Raw genomic sequence first — 14813 nt, 5'->3', positions numbered from 1 at the left:
AAGGTGTTCTTGAGTCTTTCTTGTGTTTTGATCTTAAAATTTTTAAGTTTGGTGTTCCTTGGTGTTTTTCCTCCAAAATTTTTGAAAAACAAGGAGCATTAGATCTAAAAATTTTAAGTCTTGTGTCTTTTGTGTGTCTTTATCTTTCATCATAAAATTCAAAATTCAAAAAAAAATTATATTTTCTAACTAATTTTAAACTACATTTTCGAAAATTTTATATAAAAATTCAGATTTCAATTTCAAAATTTTTCAATTCTTATCTTTTTAATATATATTTTATTATCTTTTTCAAAAATTTTATTCTAACCACTTTCTCCTTTTCCTCAAATTTTTCGAAAATCTTCAAAAAAAAATATTTTCGTTTTTTTTTATTTTATTTCGTTTTTACTTGTTCTATTTTTACTTTATTTTATAAAATAAATTTTTATAAAATAAATAATATCAACATCCATACCATCTCTTTTATTCCATCATGGAACTAAGTGGAAATGAACAGTCCAGGAGGACTCTGGGGTCATATGCTAACCCCACTACTGCTTCATATGGGAGTAGTATCTGTATACCCTCCATTGGAGTTAGTAGCTTTGAGTTGAATCCTCAGCTCATTATCATGGTGCAGCAAAACTGCCAGTATTCCGGTCTTCCACAGGAAGAACCTACAGAGTTTCTGGCACATTTTTTGCAAATTGCTGACACAGTACATGATAAGGAAGTAGATCAGGATGTCTACAGATTATTACTGTTTCCATTTGCTGTAAAAGATCAAGCTAAGAGGTGGTTAAATAACCAACCTAAGAACAGCATAAAGACATGGAAACAGCTGTCAGAAAAATTCCTGAATCACTATTTCCCTCCAAAACGGATGACGCAGCTAAGGCTAAGCATCCAAGGCTTCAAACAAGGAGATAATGAATCCCTTTATGATGCCTGAGAGAGATACAGAGAGATGCTAAGAAAATGCCCCTCTGAAATATTTTCAGAGTGGGTGCAATTAGACATCTTCTACTATGGGCTTACAGAAAAAGCTCAGATTTCTTTAGATCACTCAGCTAGTGGATCTATACATATGAGAAAAATAATTGAAGAAGCTCAAGAGCTTATTGATACAGTTGCCAGAAATCAGCATCTGTACCTAAGTAGTGAATCTTCCATGAAAGAAGAAGCTAAAATAGTAACTGCTGAACTCAGTACTGTGGATCAGGCTAATGAATTCAATAAGCAATTAGACTTTCTAACCCAGCAGCTAGCCGAATTCAAGGAAATACTACAGGAAACAAGAATGGCTAACAGGAATATGGAAGTACAGTTAAAGCAAACAGAAAAGCAACTGTCAAAAGAAATAGCAGAAGAATGCCAAGCAGTTCAATTAAGAAGTGGGAAAACATTAAATACCTCACTTCAAAGCAGCAGGAAGCCAAGAAATGAACAAATGGCTACTAAAATTCCCTCTGAGGACAATCAGAGCCCAGAGAGGAATAATGCTGGCGCTGAACGCCCAGACCATGCTCATTCCTGGCGTTCAACGCCAGAAACAGGCATGAATCCGGCGTTGAACGCCCAAAGGAAGCACAGTTCTGGCGTTCAGACGCCAGTAACAGATAAGGAGTTTGCATTTAACGCCACTCCAGCTTCCACCCCTGGCATTCAAATGCCAGTGGGGGATTAGTCACATACAAGTGCTGATAACAACCCTTCTAAAAAGGCTTTCCAACCCACTTCTGTAGGTAATAAACCTGCAGCAACTAAGGTTGAGGAATATAAAGCCAAAATGCCTTATCCTCAAAAACTCCGCCAAGCGGAACAGGATAAGCAATTTGCCCGCTTTGCAGACTATCTCAGGACTCTTGAAATAAAGATTCCGTTTGCAGAAGCACTTGAGCAAATACCCTCTTATGCTAAGTTCATGAAAGAGATCTTAAGTCATAAGAAGGATTGGAGAGAAACTGAAAAAGTTTACCTCACTGAAGAATGCAGTGCAGTAATTCTGAAAAGCTTACCTGAGAAGCTTAAAGACCCCGGGAGCTTTATGATACCATGCACATTAGAGGGTAATTGTACCAAGCAAGCTCTATGCGATCTTGGGGCAAGTATCAACCTAATACCTGCATCTATTATCACAAAGCTCGGTTTGACTGAAGAAGTCAAACCAACCGGAGGAGTTCAGTTGAATGTTGTCAAAGCCATGCAACATCCAGACACCCCAAATGACTGCTGAGTGTGATATTATGACTCTCTGGTAAGAGAGGTCAATATGGCTGAGAGTCTCGAATCAGAGCTAGAGGACATCTTTAAAGATGGTCAGCCTGATCTGGAGGAATCAGAGAGAATAATAGAACCTCTGAAAATCCCTCAGGAAGAGAAGAAACCTCTAAAACCCGAGCTCAAACCATTACCACCATCCCTGAAATACGCATTTCTGGGAGAAGGTGATACCTTTCCTGTAATCATAAGCTCTACCTTAGAGCCACCGGAAGAGGAAGCACTAATTCAAGTGCTAAGGACACACAAGACAGCTCTTGGGTAGTCCATCAGTGATCTTAAGGGCATTAGCCCAGCCAGATGCATGCACAAGATCCTATTGGAGGGTGACGCCAAGCTAGTGGTCCAACCACAAAGGCGGCTGAATCCAGCCATGAAGGAAGTGGTGCAGAAGGAAGTCACTAAATTACTAGAGGCTGGGATTATTTATCCTATCTCTGACAGCCCCTGGGTAAGCCCTGTCCAAGTCGTCCCTAAGAACGGAGGCATGACAGTGGTTCATAATAAAAAAAATGAACTGGTTCCTACAAGAACAGTTACAGGGTGGCGTATGTGCATTGATTATAGAAGGCTCAATACAGCCACCAGAAAGGATCATTTTCCTTTACCATTCATAGACCAGATGCTAGAAAGACTAGCAGGTCATGAATACTACTACTTCCTGGATGGATATTCAGGTTATAATCAAATTGTAGTAGATCCCCAGGATCAAGAGAAAATGGCATTCACATGTCCATCTGGAGTATTTGCATACAGAAGGATGCCATTTGGCCTGTGCAATGCACCTGCAACCTTTCAAAGGTGCATGCTCTCAATTTTCTCTGATATGGTGGAAAAATTTCTGGAAGTCTTCATGGATGACTTTTCAGTGTTTGGAGACTCATTCAGCTCCTACCTTAACCATCTAGCACTTGTTCTAAAGAGATGCCAAGAGACTAACCTGGTTTTAAACTGGGAGAAGTGTCACTTTATGGTGACTGAAGGAATTGTCCTTGGGCACAAAATCTCAAACAAGGGAATAAAGGTGGATCAAGCAAAGGTAGAGGTAATTGAAAAATTACCACCACCTGCCAATGTTAAGGCAATCAGAAGCTTTTTGGGGCATGCAGGATTTTATAGGAGGTTTATAAAGGATTTTTCGAAAATTGCCAAACCTCTGAGCAACCTGTTAGTTGCTGACACGCCATTTGTCTTTGATAAAGAGTGTCTGCAGGCATTTGAGACCCTGAGAGCTAAATTGGTCACTGCACCAATAATCTTTGCACCAAACTGGACATTGCCATTTGAATTAATGTGTGATGCCAGTGACCATGCCATTGGCGCAGTGTTGGGACAAAGGCATGACAAGCTTCTGCACGTCATGTACTATGCCAGCCATGTTCTAAATGACGCACAGATGAATTACACAACCACAGAAAAAGAGCTACTTGCAGTAGTTTACGCCATTGACAAATTCAGATCCTACTTAGTAGGATCAAAAGTGATTGTGTACACTGATCATGCTGCTCTTAAATATTTACTCACAAAGCAGGATTCAAAACCCAGACTTATAAGATGGGTGTTGCTTCTGCAAGAGTTTGATATAGAAATAAGAGACAGAAAAGGGAAAGAGAATCAGGTAGCAGATCACTTGTCCCGAATAGAACCAGTAGAAGGGGCGTCCCTCCCTCTTACTGAGATCTTTGAAAACTTCCCAGATGAGCAACTATTTGCTATCGAGGAAGTGCCATGGTTTGCAGACATTGCAAACTACAAGGCAGTGAGGTTCAAACCCAAAGAGTACAGTAGGCATCAATCAAAGAAATTGATCACAGATGCAAAATACTATCTTTGGGATGAACCATATCTCTTCAAGAGATGTGCAGACAGAGTAATCCGTAGATGTGTGCCTAAGGAAGAAGCACAGAAGATCCTATGGCACTGCCATGGATCACAGTATGGAGGACATTTTGGAAGTGAGCGAACAGCCACAAGAGTCCTCCAATGTGGCTTCTACTGGCCTACTCTCTATAAAGATTCCCGAGCGTTTGTACTTAATTGTGACAGTTGCCAAAGATCTGGCAATCTGCCTCACAGTTATGCCATGCCTCAACAAGGGATCTTGGAGATTGAGTTATTTGATGTATGGGGTATTGACTTTATGGGACCCTTCCCACCATCATACTCAAATACTTATATTCTGGTGGCAGTGGATTATGTATCCAAATGGGTGGAAGCTATTGCAACTCCCACCAATGACACTAAAACAGTGTTAAAATTCCTCCAGAAACACATCTTCAGTAGATTTGGTACCCCTAGAGTATTAATCAGTGATGGGGCAGTCATTTCTGCAATAAACAGCTTTACTCTGCTTTGGTTCGTTATGGAATTAGCCACAGGGTAGCCACTCCATACCATCCACAGACCAATGGGCAAGCTGAAGTCTCAAATAGAGAACTCAAAAGAATCCTGGAACAGACTGTAATTAACCGTAGAAGGGATTGGGCAAGGAGCTTGGATGATGTTCTGTGGGCATACAGAACAGCATTCAAGACCCCTATAGGGACCTCTCCATACCAGCTGGTGTATGGAAAGGCATGTCACTTGCCAGTGGAACTGGAACACAAGGCCTACTGGGCAACCAGATTCCTGAACCTTGATGCCAAGTTAGCTGGAGAAAAACGTTTACTCCAGCTAAATGAGCTAGAGGAATTTAGACTCAATGCTTTCGAGAATGCAAAAATATACAAAGAGAAAGCGAAAAGATGGCATGATAAGAAATTGTCATCCAGAGTCTTTGAGCCGGAGCAGAAAGTTCTGCTATTTAATTCTAGGCTCAAATTATTCCCTGGGAAATTAAAATCCCGGTGGAGAGGTCCATATGTAATTACAAGTGTATCACCATATGGATACGTAGAGCTTCAGGATAATGACTCTAACAAAAAGTTCATTGTTAATGGACAGAGAATTAAACATTACCTTGAAAGTAACTTCGAGCAAGAATGCTCAAAACTGAGACTTGATTAGAGCTCAGTGGTAGTCCAGCTAAAGACAATAAAGAAGCGCTTGCTGGGAGGCAACCCAGCCATTTACAAAGTTTATTTACTAAATAAATAAATTTCCTTTTCTTTACAGGTATGTGTCCAAGTATCTTCAAAGGGTAAAACAACAATTGATTGAATTCACAGAGTTACAGGGAAATTTGGAAAGCTTACTGGCATAAAAAAGCCAGTAAGAAACGTTTTGGGCGTTGAACGCCCAAAAGAAGCACCCACTGGGCGTTCAACGCCAGTAAGGGTAGCCATCTGGGCGTTAAACGCCAGTAAGGAGCATCTTCTGGGCGTCAAACGCCAGAAAGAAGCACCTTCTGGGCGTTTAACGCCAGAACCGCAGCATCCTGGGTGTTTAGAAAAACGCCCAGTGACAAAGGACTTCCTGGCGTTCAACGCCAGAAAGAAGCAACAGCTGGGCGTTGAACGCCCAGGAGAAGCAACATTTGGGCGTTAAACGCCCAAAACATGCAGCATTTGGGCGTTTAACGCCAGGATGGTGGGGAGGAGGTAAAATTCGTTTCTCTTTACAAATTTTCTAATTTTTTTATGTTTCAATTCATGATTTCTTGCATAAACATGTTTCAAACTATCATCCCTCAAATCAAATTAGTTTTCTAAAAATCCTAATTTCTAAAATCCCTTTTTCAAAAATATCAAATGTATCTTAATTCATAAACACAAATCTTTTTCTAATCCAAATCTTTTTCAAATCTCTTTCAACTCATCATATCTTTTGGATTTCGAAATTGCCTCTCCCTCTATTCCTCTCCTTTCCTTTCTTTTGCTTGAGGACAAGCAAACCTCTAAGTTTGGTGTGATTTGCCATGATCACTGAGCTAAAACTCATCAAGATCATGGCATCTAAGGGAATAGGAAGAGCAAGGATGTGAACTGAAGGAACTAAAGTGTCAGAAGCTATTCCTTGAAAGACCAAGCACCCCACAGACTAGAGGAACATCCACTTCCCAAAATACAGGTTGTTAAGTTCTAATTCTAGCTTTAACTCTGTGATAGTATTATTATAGAATTTTTCCTTAGAAGTTATATAGGAGTAGTAGTAATTAGCATATCTATTTTGATTTTATTTTCAATTAAGTTATAATTTATTTTTCTCATCATCATCAAACATGAATAAAATAGTAGATTTTTTAGAATAAAGAGGCAATTTAATTTTTTTCGAGTTCTTAATAAGGAAAATTCTAATTATTTATATGTGGTGGCAATACTTTTTGTCTTCTGAATGAATGCTTGAACAGTGCATATTTTTTATATTGAATTTTATGAATGTTAAAATTGTTGGCTCCTGAAAGAATGATGAACAAGAGAAATGTTATTGATGATCTGAAAAATCATGAAATTGATTCTTGAAGCAAGAAAAAGCAGTGAAAAAAAAAAATTTTTTTTGCGAAAAAAAATGCCAAAAAGAGAGAAAGAAAAAGCAAGCAGAAAAAGCCAATAGCCCTTAAAACCAAAAGGCAAGGGTAAAAAGGATCCAAGGCTTTGAGCATTAATGGATAGGAGGGCCCAAGGAAATAAATCCAGGCCTAAGCGGTTAAATCAAGCTGTCCCTAACCATGTGCTTGTGGCATGCAGGTCCAAGTGAAAAGCTTGAGACTGAGTGGTTAAAGTCGTGATCCAAAGCAAAAGAGTGTGCTTAAGAACTCTGGACACCTCTAATTGGGGATTCTAGCAAAGCTGAGTCACAATCTGAAAAGGTTCACCCAATTATGTGTCTGTGGCATTTATGTATCCGGTGGTAATACTAGAAAACAAAGTGCTTAGGGCCACGGCCAAGACTCATAAAGTAGCTGTGTTCAAGAATCAACATACTAAACTAAGAGAATCAATAATACTATCTGAATTCTGAGTTCCTATGGATGCCAACCATTCTGAATTTCAAAGGATAAAGTGAGATGCCAAAACTGTTCAGAAGCAAAAAGCTACTAGTCCCACTCATCTAATTAGAATCTGAGCTTCACTTGAAACTCTGAGATATTATTGTTTCTTAATTTATTTTCATCCTATCTTATTTATCTAGTTTCTTGAGGACAAGCAACAGTTTAAGTTTGGTGTTGTGATGAGCGGATATTTTATACGCTTTTTGGGGGTAATTTCATGTAGATTTTAGTATGTTTTAATTGGTTTTTAGTAGAATATTATTATTTTTTAGGCAAAAATCATATTTCTGGACTTTACTATGAGTTTGTGTGTTTTTTTGTGATTTCAGGCATTTTCTGGCTGAAATTGAGGGAGCTGAGCGAAAATCTGAGTTAGGCTGAAAAAGGACTGCTGATGCTGTTGGATCCTGACCTCCATGCACTCGAAATGGATTTTCTGGAGCTACAGGAGTCCAATTGGCGCGCTCTCAATGGCGTTGGAAAGTAGACATCCAGGGCTTTCCAGCAATATATAATAGTCTATATTTTGCGCGAAGATAGACGACGTAACTTGGCGTTGAACACCAAGTACATGCTGCTGTCTGGAGTTAAACGCCAGAAACACGTCATGATCCGGAGTTGAACGCCCAAAACACGTTATAACTTGGAGTTCAACTCTAAGAAAAGCCTCAGTTCGTGGATAGCTTTAGTCTCAGCCCCAGCACACACCAAGTGGGCCCCAGAAGGGGATTTCTGCACTAATTATCTTAGTTTACTCATATTTTGCAAACCTAGGTTACTAGTTTACTATTTAAACAACTTTTAGAGAATTATTTTGTACCTCATGACATTTTCAGATCTGAATTATATACACTTTGATGGCATGAGTCTCTAAACTCCATTGTTGGGGGTGAGGAGCTCTGCAGCGTCTCGATGAATTAATGCAATTGTTTCTATTTCACTCAAACGTGTGTATGGTCCGATCTAAGATGTTTATTCGCGCTTAATTATGAAGGAGGTGATGATCCGTGACACTCATCACCTCCCTCAATCCATGAACGTGTGCCTGACAAACACCTCCGTTCTACATCAGACTGAATGAGCTTCTCTTAGATTCCTTAATCAGAATCTCCACGGTATAAGCTAGAATTGATGGCGGCCACTCTTGAGAATCCGGAAGGTCTAAACCTTGTCTGTGGTATTCCGAGTAGGATTCAAGGATTGAATGGCTGTGACGCGCTTCAAACTCGCGATTGCTGGGCGTGATGACAAACGCAAAAGGATCAATGGATCCTATTCCAACATGATCGAGAACCAACAGCTGATTAGTCGTGCTGTGACAGAGCACCTGGACCGTTTTCACTGAGAGGATGGGAGGTAGCCACTAATAATGGTGACACCCTACATACAGCTTGCCGTAGACATGCTTTACAAACAATTGAGTTGGATATTACATTGCAGAAATTCAAAGGACAAAGCATCTCCAAAACTCCAACATATTTCTCATTACTGCACAACAAGTAACGATTTTATTCTCTTTTATTTTTCCAATCTAATAATTCCAACTGATAATTTTAATTAATATCCTGACTAAGAATAATAAAATAAACATATCTTGCTTCAAACCAATAATCTCCGTGGGATCGACCCTTACTCACGTAAGGTATTACTTAGACGACCCAGTGCACTTGCTGGTTAGTTGTGCGAAGCTGTGTTAAATAGTCCATTAATATTGGCCACACAATTTCGTGCACCAGTGCCTCGTCGCCGTCGCGATCCGTCACTGCCGCTGCTGCTACTGACCTCGCCGCCACTTCATGTCCTCGCCACTACACCTCGCCGATTCTACTTCTGCTTCTGCTTCTTCTTTTTATTCTAATTTTGATTTGTTAATTTTTTGATTTTATTGTTGTTGTGCTTCTGATTCTTATCGGTCTTTTGTGTTGATTTTATTGTTGAACTTGATGTTGTTGTTTTTGAATTTGAATAATGTGTTATTGTTGATGTTGAATATTGTGTTCTTGAATCTGATTATTGGTATTTGGTGGGAGTAAGGGAGAGGGTGGTGGTGGTAAAGGTGGTGGTGATTGAGGGTATTTTTGCCTGTAAAAAGTCAAAAAGATGATTTTAAAACCAAATGAAACATTGGGGATAATTTTAAATCCAAAATAATGTTGGGGACGAATTTGATTTTGACCCTAAAACTTAGGGACCACAACAGTACTTATCCCTAAAAAAAATTAAAGAATGATTCAAGAAAATAAAAATAACGATGTTAATAGTAACTATACAAATCAAAATATATAGGAGAAAAAAATTATTATCTGATAGAATTAACATGAATATATTTTATTATTAGATAAATAAAATTAAATTAAAATAAAATTATACATAAAAGATTAAGAAAACAAAGAACAAAAAGTTAAAATAGCAAAAATAATAAAAGAATAATTTAATACACTACAAGAAAAAAGGTCTATGGCCACGCTTTTTTTTTGCCATGCTTTAAAAGTGTGGCTAAAAGTGGTCAGTGGCCACGCTTTTATGAGGGTGACGATAGATTAGAGATTTGGCTACTTTTTTTCTTGCTACGCTTAAAAAGCTTGCCGAAAGGGGTCTACGGCCACGCTTTTATGAAGGTGGCAATTGATTTGAGATGTGGCCACGTTTTTTTGCCACGCTTAAAAAGCGTAACCATAGAGGGAAATAGGCAAGCCTTTAAAGCGTGGCAACAGGATTTTGTTATGGTGGCGTTTTAAAAGAGTGACCATTTCTTGTAACTTTTTTGGCACGGTTCAAAGGCTCCCTTATTCCCCATTCCCCTAACTCTAATTCACACAACTGCAATGCCTCCCTCTCTCTCGCATTTTCTTCATTCGAGCACTCCTTCTCCATCCTTCCCCCGCAGACATGCAGAACGGCAACAGCAGTGGTGGATTCGTCGTCGCTCTCATGGCACATTCGTGAGTCCCAGCTACAATGCTCTTCTCCTCCTCCTCCTCCATCCTTCTCACTCAAGAATAGTGGTCGTTCTTCGCTGGCACTCTCACTCTCGCTCCCAATAATACTCGTTGGTCAACCTCTCTCATAACCCCTCCACCGGTGCTCCTTGCGTTGGCACTCCTTCCATGTCCCTCCATGATACAACACCCGTCACGTTGTCGTCTCCCTCTTTGAAGTCGTTGTGTTGCCGTCTCCCTCTCCCTCACTCGTCGCACCTCCATTTCCCTCTCTCAACCTTCCTCCTCGCCACTATTGTCAGTGCCAACTGTCAGCCACATCCGTGGCATTGATGGTTAGGATTTTGATTTTGTTTAATTTTTGTTTATTGGTATTGATAGTTTGATTTAATTGTTTAAAGTCTCTAGTTTTTTGGTTTCATTTGGTTTAGTGTTTCATTCTTATCCAAATGTGAAGAGGGAGATGTTCTATTTTGTTAGTTCTTCCTTATTCAAATGTTGTGTTTAGTCTGTAATTTTTGGGTTTTATCTGGGTGAACTAAAATAAAATAATAAGGACCGGATCAACTAAAAAATTACATGTATATATTCATTTATGATTTGAGTTAAAGTATTGAAATATCTATCAAGACCGGCCACAAGCACGATCAATTTTTAAAATCTATGTCCAAATATGGCAGGCACGGTATAGGTTTTACAGAGCTTCTAAATATTAAAAGAGGCTTAAGGTAGGAGCAATAGTCGCACAATGAAGATGGAGGGGGAAGATGGCCAGGAGAGAACTCAGGAAACTGAAGATGGTAAGTTTCTCTAAATATGTTCTTATGTTGTACATGAAACATGTGATAGATGCAAAATAAAGCTTGTAGTGAACAATAGAAGGGAATATCAAATCCCTATGGGCATCATCTGAATGTCAAGCATCATTTCTGTGCTCCCTGATCTTTTAGTTCCTCTTATTAGTGGTTTTTTGAATGGCTAAAAGTGAAATAGTTAAGCTTATTATCTTTTTTCCCTACTCTAGGTTGACATATCTTTTGATTTGCATGATTAGGCTACAAGGAAAATTGGTGCACTTCAAGAAGCAAAGGACAAACTTGAAGAAAAGGGTGGAAGAACTCACCTAGCATCTCCAACTAGGAAAAAGTTTACGGGTGAGAGTGTTGTTTGTTTTGCATTTAGATATAAGTTGGTGGACTTTGTTATTTTAATATCTTTACATAATCATGCATACTGTAACTCTTGAAGAAAACTATGTTAAATTCTGCAAACCAACCTCGAAGAGTCCAAAGCACAAGAGATATCGAAACGACAGAAATTCATTACAGGATATGCAGAGTAAACTTAATGAAACCAATGCTCTGCTTGTCAAGGAGCGAGAGAATGTAAAGAAGGTTACCATTGAAGCAACTCCGGTTATGTAAGAAATGGAGGTTATTGTTGAAGACACTGCAATGATTGACGCACTAAAATCAAAAGTTGAGAGGCTAAAAGTAACTATGTCCAACATTTCAAATCTTTTACTACTATTATAGACTAATTTGGTATCATCTTATGCTCATAGTGATATACTTAAGTTCATGTACGTAGGTGCCTAATTATTATCACAACTAAGTTATGTTGCATGTGCCTTTATCTTTGAACAGACTTCCCTTGAGATGAAAAAATAGAAAGCTGATTAATTTGAAAAGAAATATAATGAAATCCAAGCTCCAAATTAGAAGACACGGAGAAGAAGTTTCGTCAGCTCTAAGAATCACTATACAGGTAATACAAATAATGAACAGTAGAGTCATTTAGTATCATGTGACTCATATTCATTTATTAATTAATTTCTTTATTGATTATTAAAGTCTCCTTTTTAGTTATAAGCTTGTTTAATTGTGAGTCTTATGAACACGTATTCCATAAATACATATTAAGGTTATTTAAAATAAAAATATTAGTGTTTTTAAATAATAGATACCTTAAAAATGCTTCTTCAAAATTTAACTTCTTTAATTTTCTAATATAAATTACTCATATGAATAATTTTAACAAAGGGTTTATAAGAAAACACTTTATTTAATTTATTTATTAAATTATTTTAGTACATTGTGCCACCTATTTAAGCACCAAAGAGTAAGTGTTTTTCTCTATGTACTATTATACCAATATCTCTGCTTATTAGTGCTCTTTTTTGTCATCCAATTTATTAGTGTTATTGCGTGTGTGTGTGGCTTTTCAATCCCATCATAATTCAATTATTCAAGATAATGCACAGAAAATTTCAAAGGCTCTTATTGCTACTTCTCTTTCTTGATTTCTCTTCTTATCTTCTTTCTGCTTCTGTTGTCCCTACAACCAGTAAGACAGGCCTTCAAAGTTTTTACTATCTTCTTATCTTCTTTCATCATTGTTATCTCTCTCTCTCTCTCTCTCTCTCTCTACATAATTTTTGGATGATAACAATTTTGATCAAAAAGATTCCAAGGCTTTGGATTATTTCAGTGATTTGATATTCACATAATTTTCATTGCATCATATTCATCCTTAATTTCTTAGGTATATTATTCCTATGTGGAATTTTAACTTGTTTTCTATCTTCTTATGAACTATCTAGGAGATGCATAGTCCATCAATGAACCATAGAGAATCCTCTGAAATAGAGGATAAGCCACAAAAGTCATTGAATGAGAAACAGCTAGAGAATCAAGAGTTGCTCATTAGATGCATTGCACAACATTTTAGGCTTTGCTGGAAATAGACCAATTGCAGCCTGTATTATATACAAATCCCTATTGCATTGGAGATCGTTTGAAGTTGAGCGTACCAGTGTTCTTTATTGCATCATCCAAACTATTGGGCATGGAATTGAGGTGTGAAATGCATCAACCATATGCTACATTTATCTTTTAATCTTCCTCTTCTTTCTTAGCAAATTTCATTTCATTGACATTTTTATATGGCTTCAGACACAAGAGAACAATGATGTCTTGGCTTATTGGTTATCCAATGCTTCTACGCTTCTTGTTACTCTAGCGCACCCTTAAAGCGAGAGGTGCAGTTGGAATGGCTCCTCAACGCCGTCGTTCTTCATCAGCAGCCCTATTTGGAAGGATGACACAAGTAAGTGTAACTTCTCAGTCTAACAGATTTAAACATTTTGCTTCTTTAGATCAGCATGGTGATTTATTTTCCTATATCTTGTTTCGGAGTTTCTGTGCAACACTGGAATGGATGCATTAAGACAATTTGAAGCCAAGTATACAACTAGTATAGAATGGCTTTGTTAAATAATGTAAATTTAAGACAATTTGAAATTATGCAATGAGCCAATATCAAATCATGTAAATTTAACAAACTGGAATTATGCAATGAGCCAATATCAAATTTACAAATTGTCTTAATGCATCCATTGATGAAAATGGCTTTGTTATGCTGCTGCTACTGTTTCTAAATTCCGATTTCCCAAATGCATGTTGTTTATATACCTTTCTTTTGTTAAAAGCCCCCTTGAAGTTCATCATTTTATGGGAGTAGGGTTTTTGAAGTTTTTAATTTGGATCATTTCCTTCAGGACCATTAGGAAACTAAAGAGTTTAAAGGTGCTCTGGAAAGGGAAATCTTGAAGGTTAAGGTATAATCTCCCTTTAAAGTGTTTCACGAGAGAAAACTTGAGTGTTTAGTAAAGATATCTTAGATTTCTTGCCATAGTGGCACTTATATTCAATACTAAGAAGAGAAGACGTGATTACTGCAGTTTGACTTGAGAAATAGCTAATAGTTGTTTGGACTACTAGTGATCAAGGAGCAACATCTTTGAAATTAGTTGTTTTGCACTTGTGCAGTTTGCATATTAGTTTTCTTTTTTGTATTAAAACTATTGATATAATTACGTTGACTTTCACATCATTAAAATTTATGTTATTTTTCTACTCTGAAGTAACAATATATGCCAATACAGGGCATACTTTCTGGTGCCAGTGAACATTACCAGGCAAGGATGGAAGTGTGATAACCTTTTCATCTTTCAGTCTCTATTTTCTAGCTTAGCAATTGCATTGTCTGTTGATTTTAATATGAACATGTTGCTACTGTTTATAGTGTTGTTTGATACCCTATGGTACTTTCATCCTAACCCACAAATGCTGATGAACTAACCTATATATTTTGTTGTATGAATTTTCTTCCTGAATTATTTTTTAGGCGTTGACTCATTTTATGAGTATCTACTTAAAGCTCGTATCTTTTTTGGGAAGGAGGACTTTTTGGACAATTTTTCATTCTGCTTATGTTGTTGTGCATAAATATTTCAGACATGGTCCTTAAGTTGTTTGGCTGCGACATGAAAATTGAACATTATTTTTTATTTTTTTATTTTTTTGAGTGGTTAATTGTACTAACAATCTTTATGATTTTAAATTATGTTGATTATTAATTTGGAAGATAACATTTTATGCAATGTTTTAAATTTGGAAGATATTTTAAAATTTATGTTAGACTATAATTATATTTTAGGATGTTTATTTATAATTTTTATACTATTTTGTTCTAAAATGGTTTTTCTGATTGAACCACGGTTGGACTGGTTCGACCAATAAACCAGTAAACTAATGACTAGAGCGGTTTGATGACCGATTTGGTTCTTAGAACGTTGATAATAAGTACTAGTCTTGACTTGCGAAGAAAAGGTCGACTAG

General features: G+C 37.4%; 1 long non-coding RNA gene across 4 annotated transcripts; it reads left to right on the top strand.

Moving 5' to 3' along the window:
• The first annotated feature begins 10207 nt into the window (after positions 1–10207).
• Positions 10208–14563, top strand: LOC130979903 (uncharacterized). Of its 4 annotated transcripts, XR_009086793.1 has the most exons (7): positions 10208–10466; positions 10812–10931; positions 11186–11285; positions 11778–11898; positions 12734–12989; positions 13086–13239; positions 13691–14563. It is a non-coding gene; the product is annotated as an uncharacterized LOC130979903 (long non-coding RNA). The 4 variants fall into 4 exon arrangements; XR_009086794.1 differs by lacking the exons at positions 10208–10466; positions 10812–10931; positions 11186–11285; positions 11778–11898 and adding an exon at positions 12351–12477; XR_009086795.1 differs by lacking the exons at positions 10208–10466; positions 10812–10931; positions 11186–11285; positions 11778–11898 and adding an exon at positions 12514–12528.
• Positions 14564–14813: the final 250 nt, after the last annotated feature.

The sequence above is a fragment of the Arachis stenosperma genome, chromosome 5 (assembly GCF_014773155.1).
Source record: "Arachis stenosperma cultivar V10309 chromosome 5, arast.V10309.gnm1.PFL2, whole genome shotgun sequence".
In the NCBI taxonomy this organism is placed as follows: domain Eukaryota; kingdom Viridiplantae; phylum Streptophyta; class Magnoliopsida; order Fabales; family Fabaceae; genus Arachis; species Arachis stenosperma.
The sequence above is the reverse complement of the archived record's forward strand: the minus strand, read 5'-3'. Positions and strand labels throughout refer to the sequence as shown.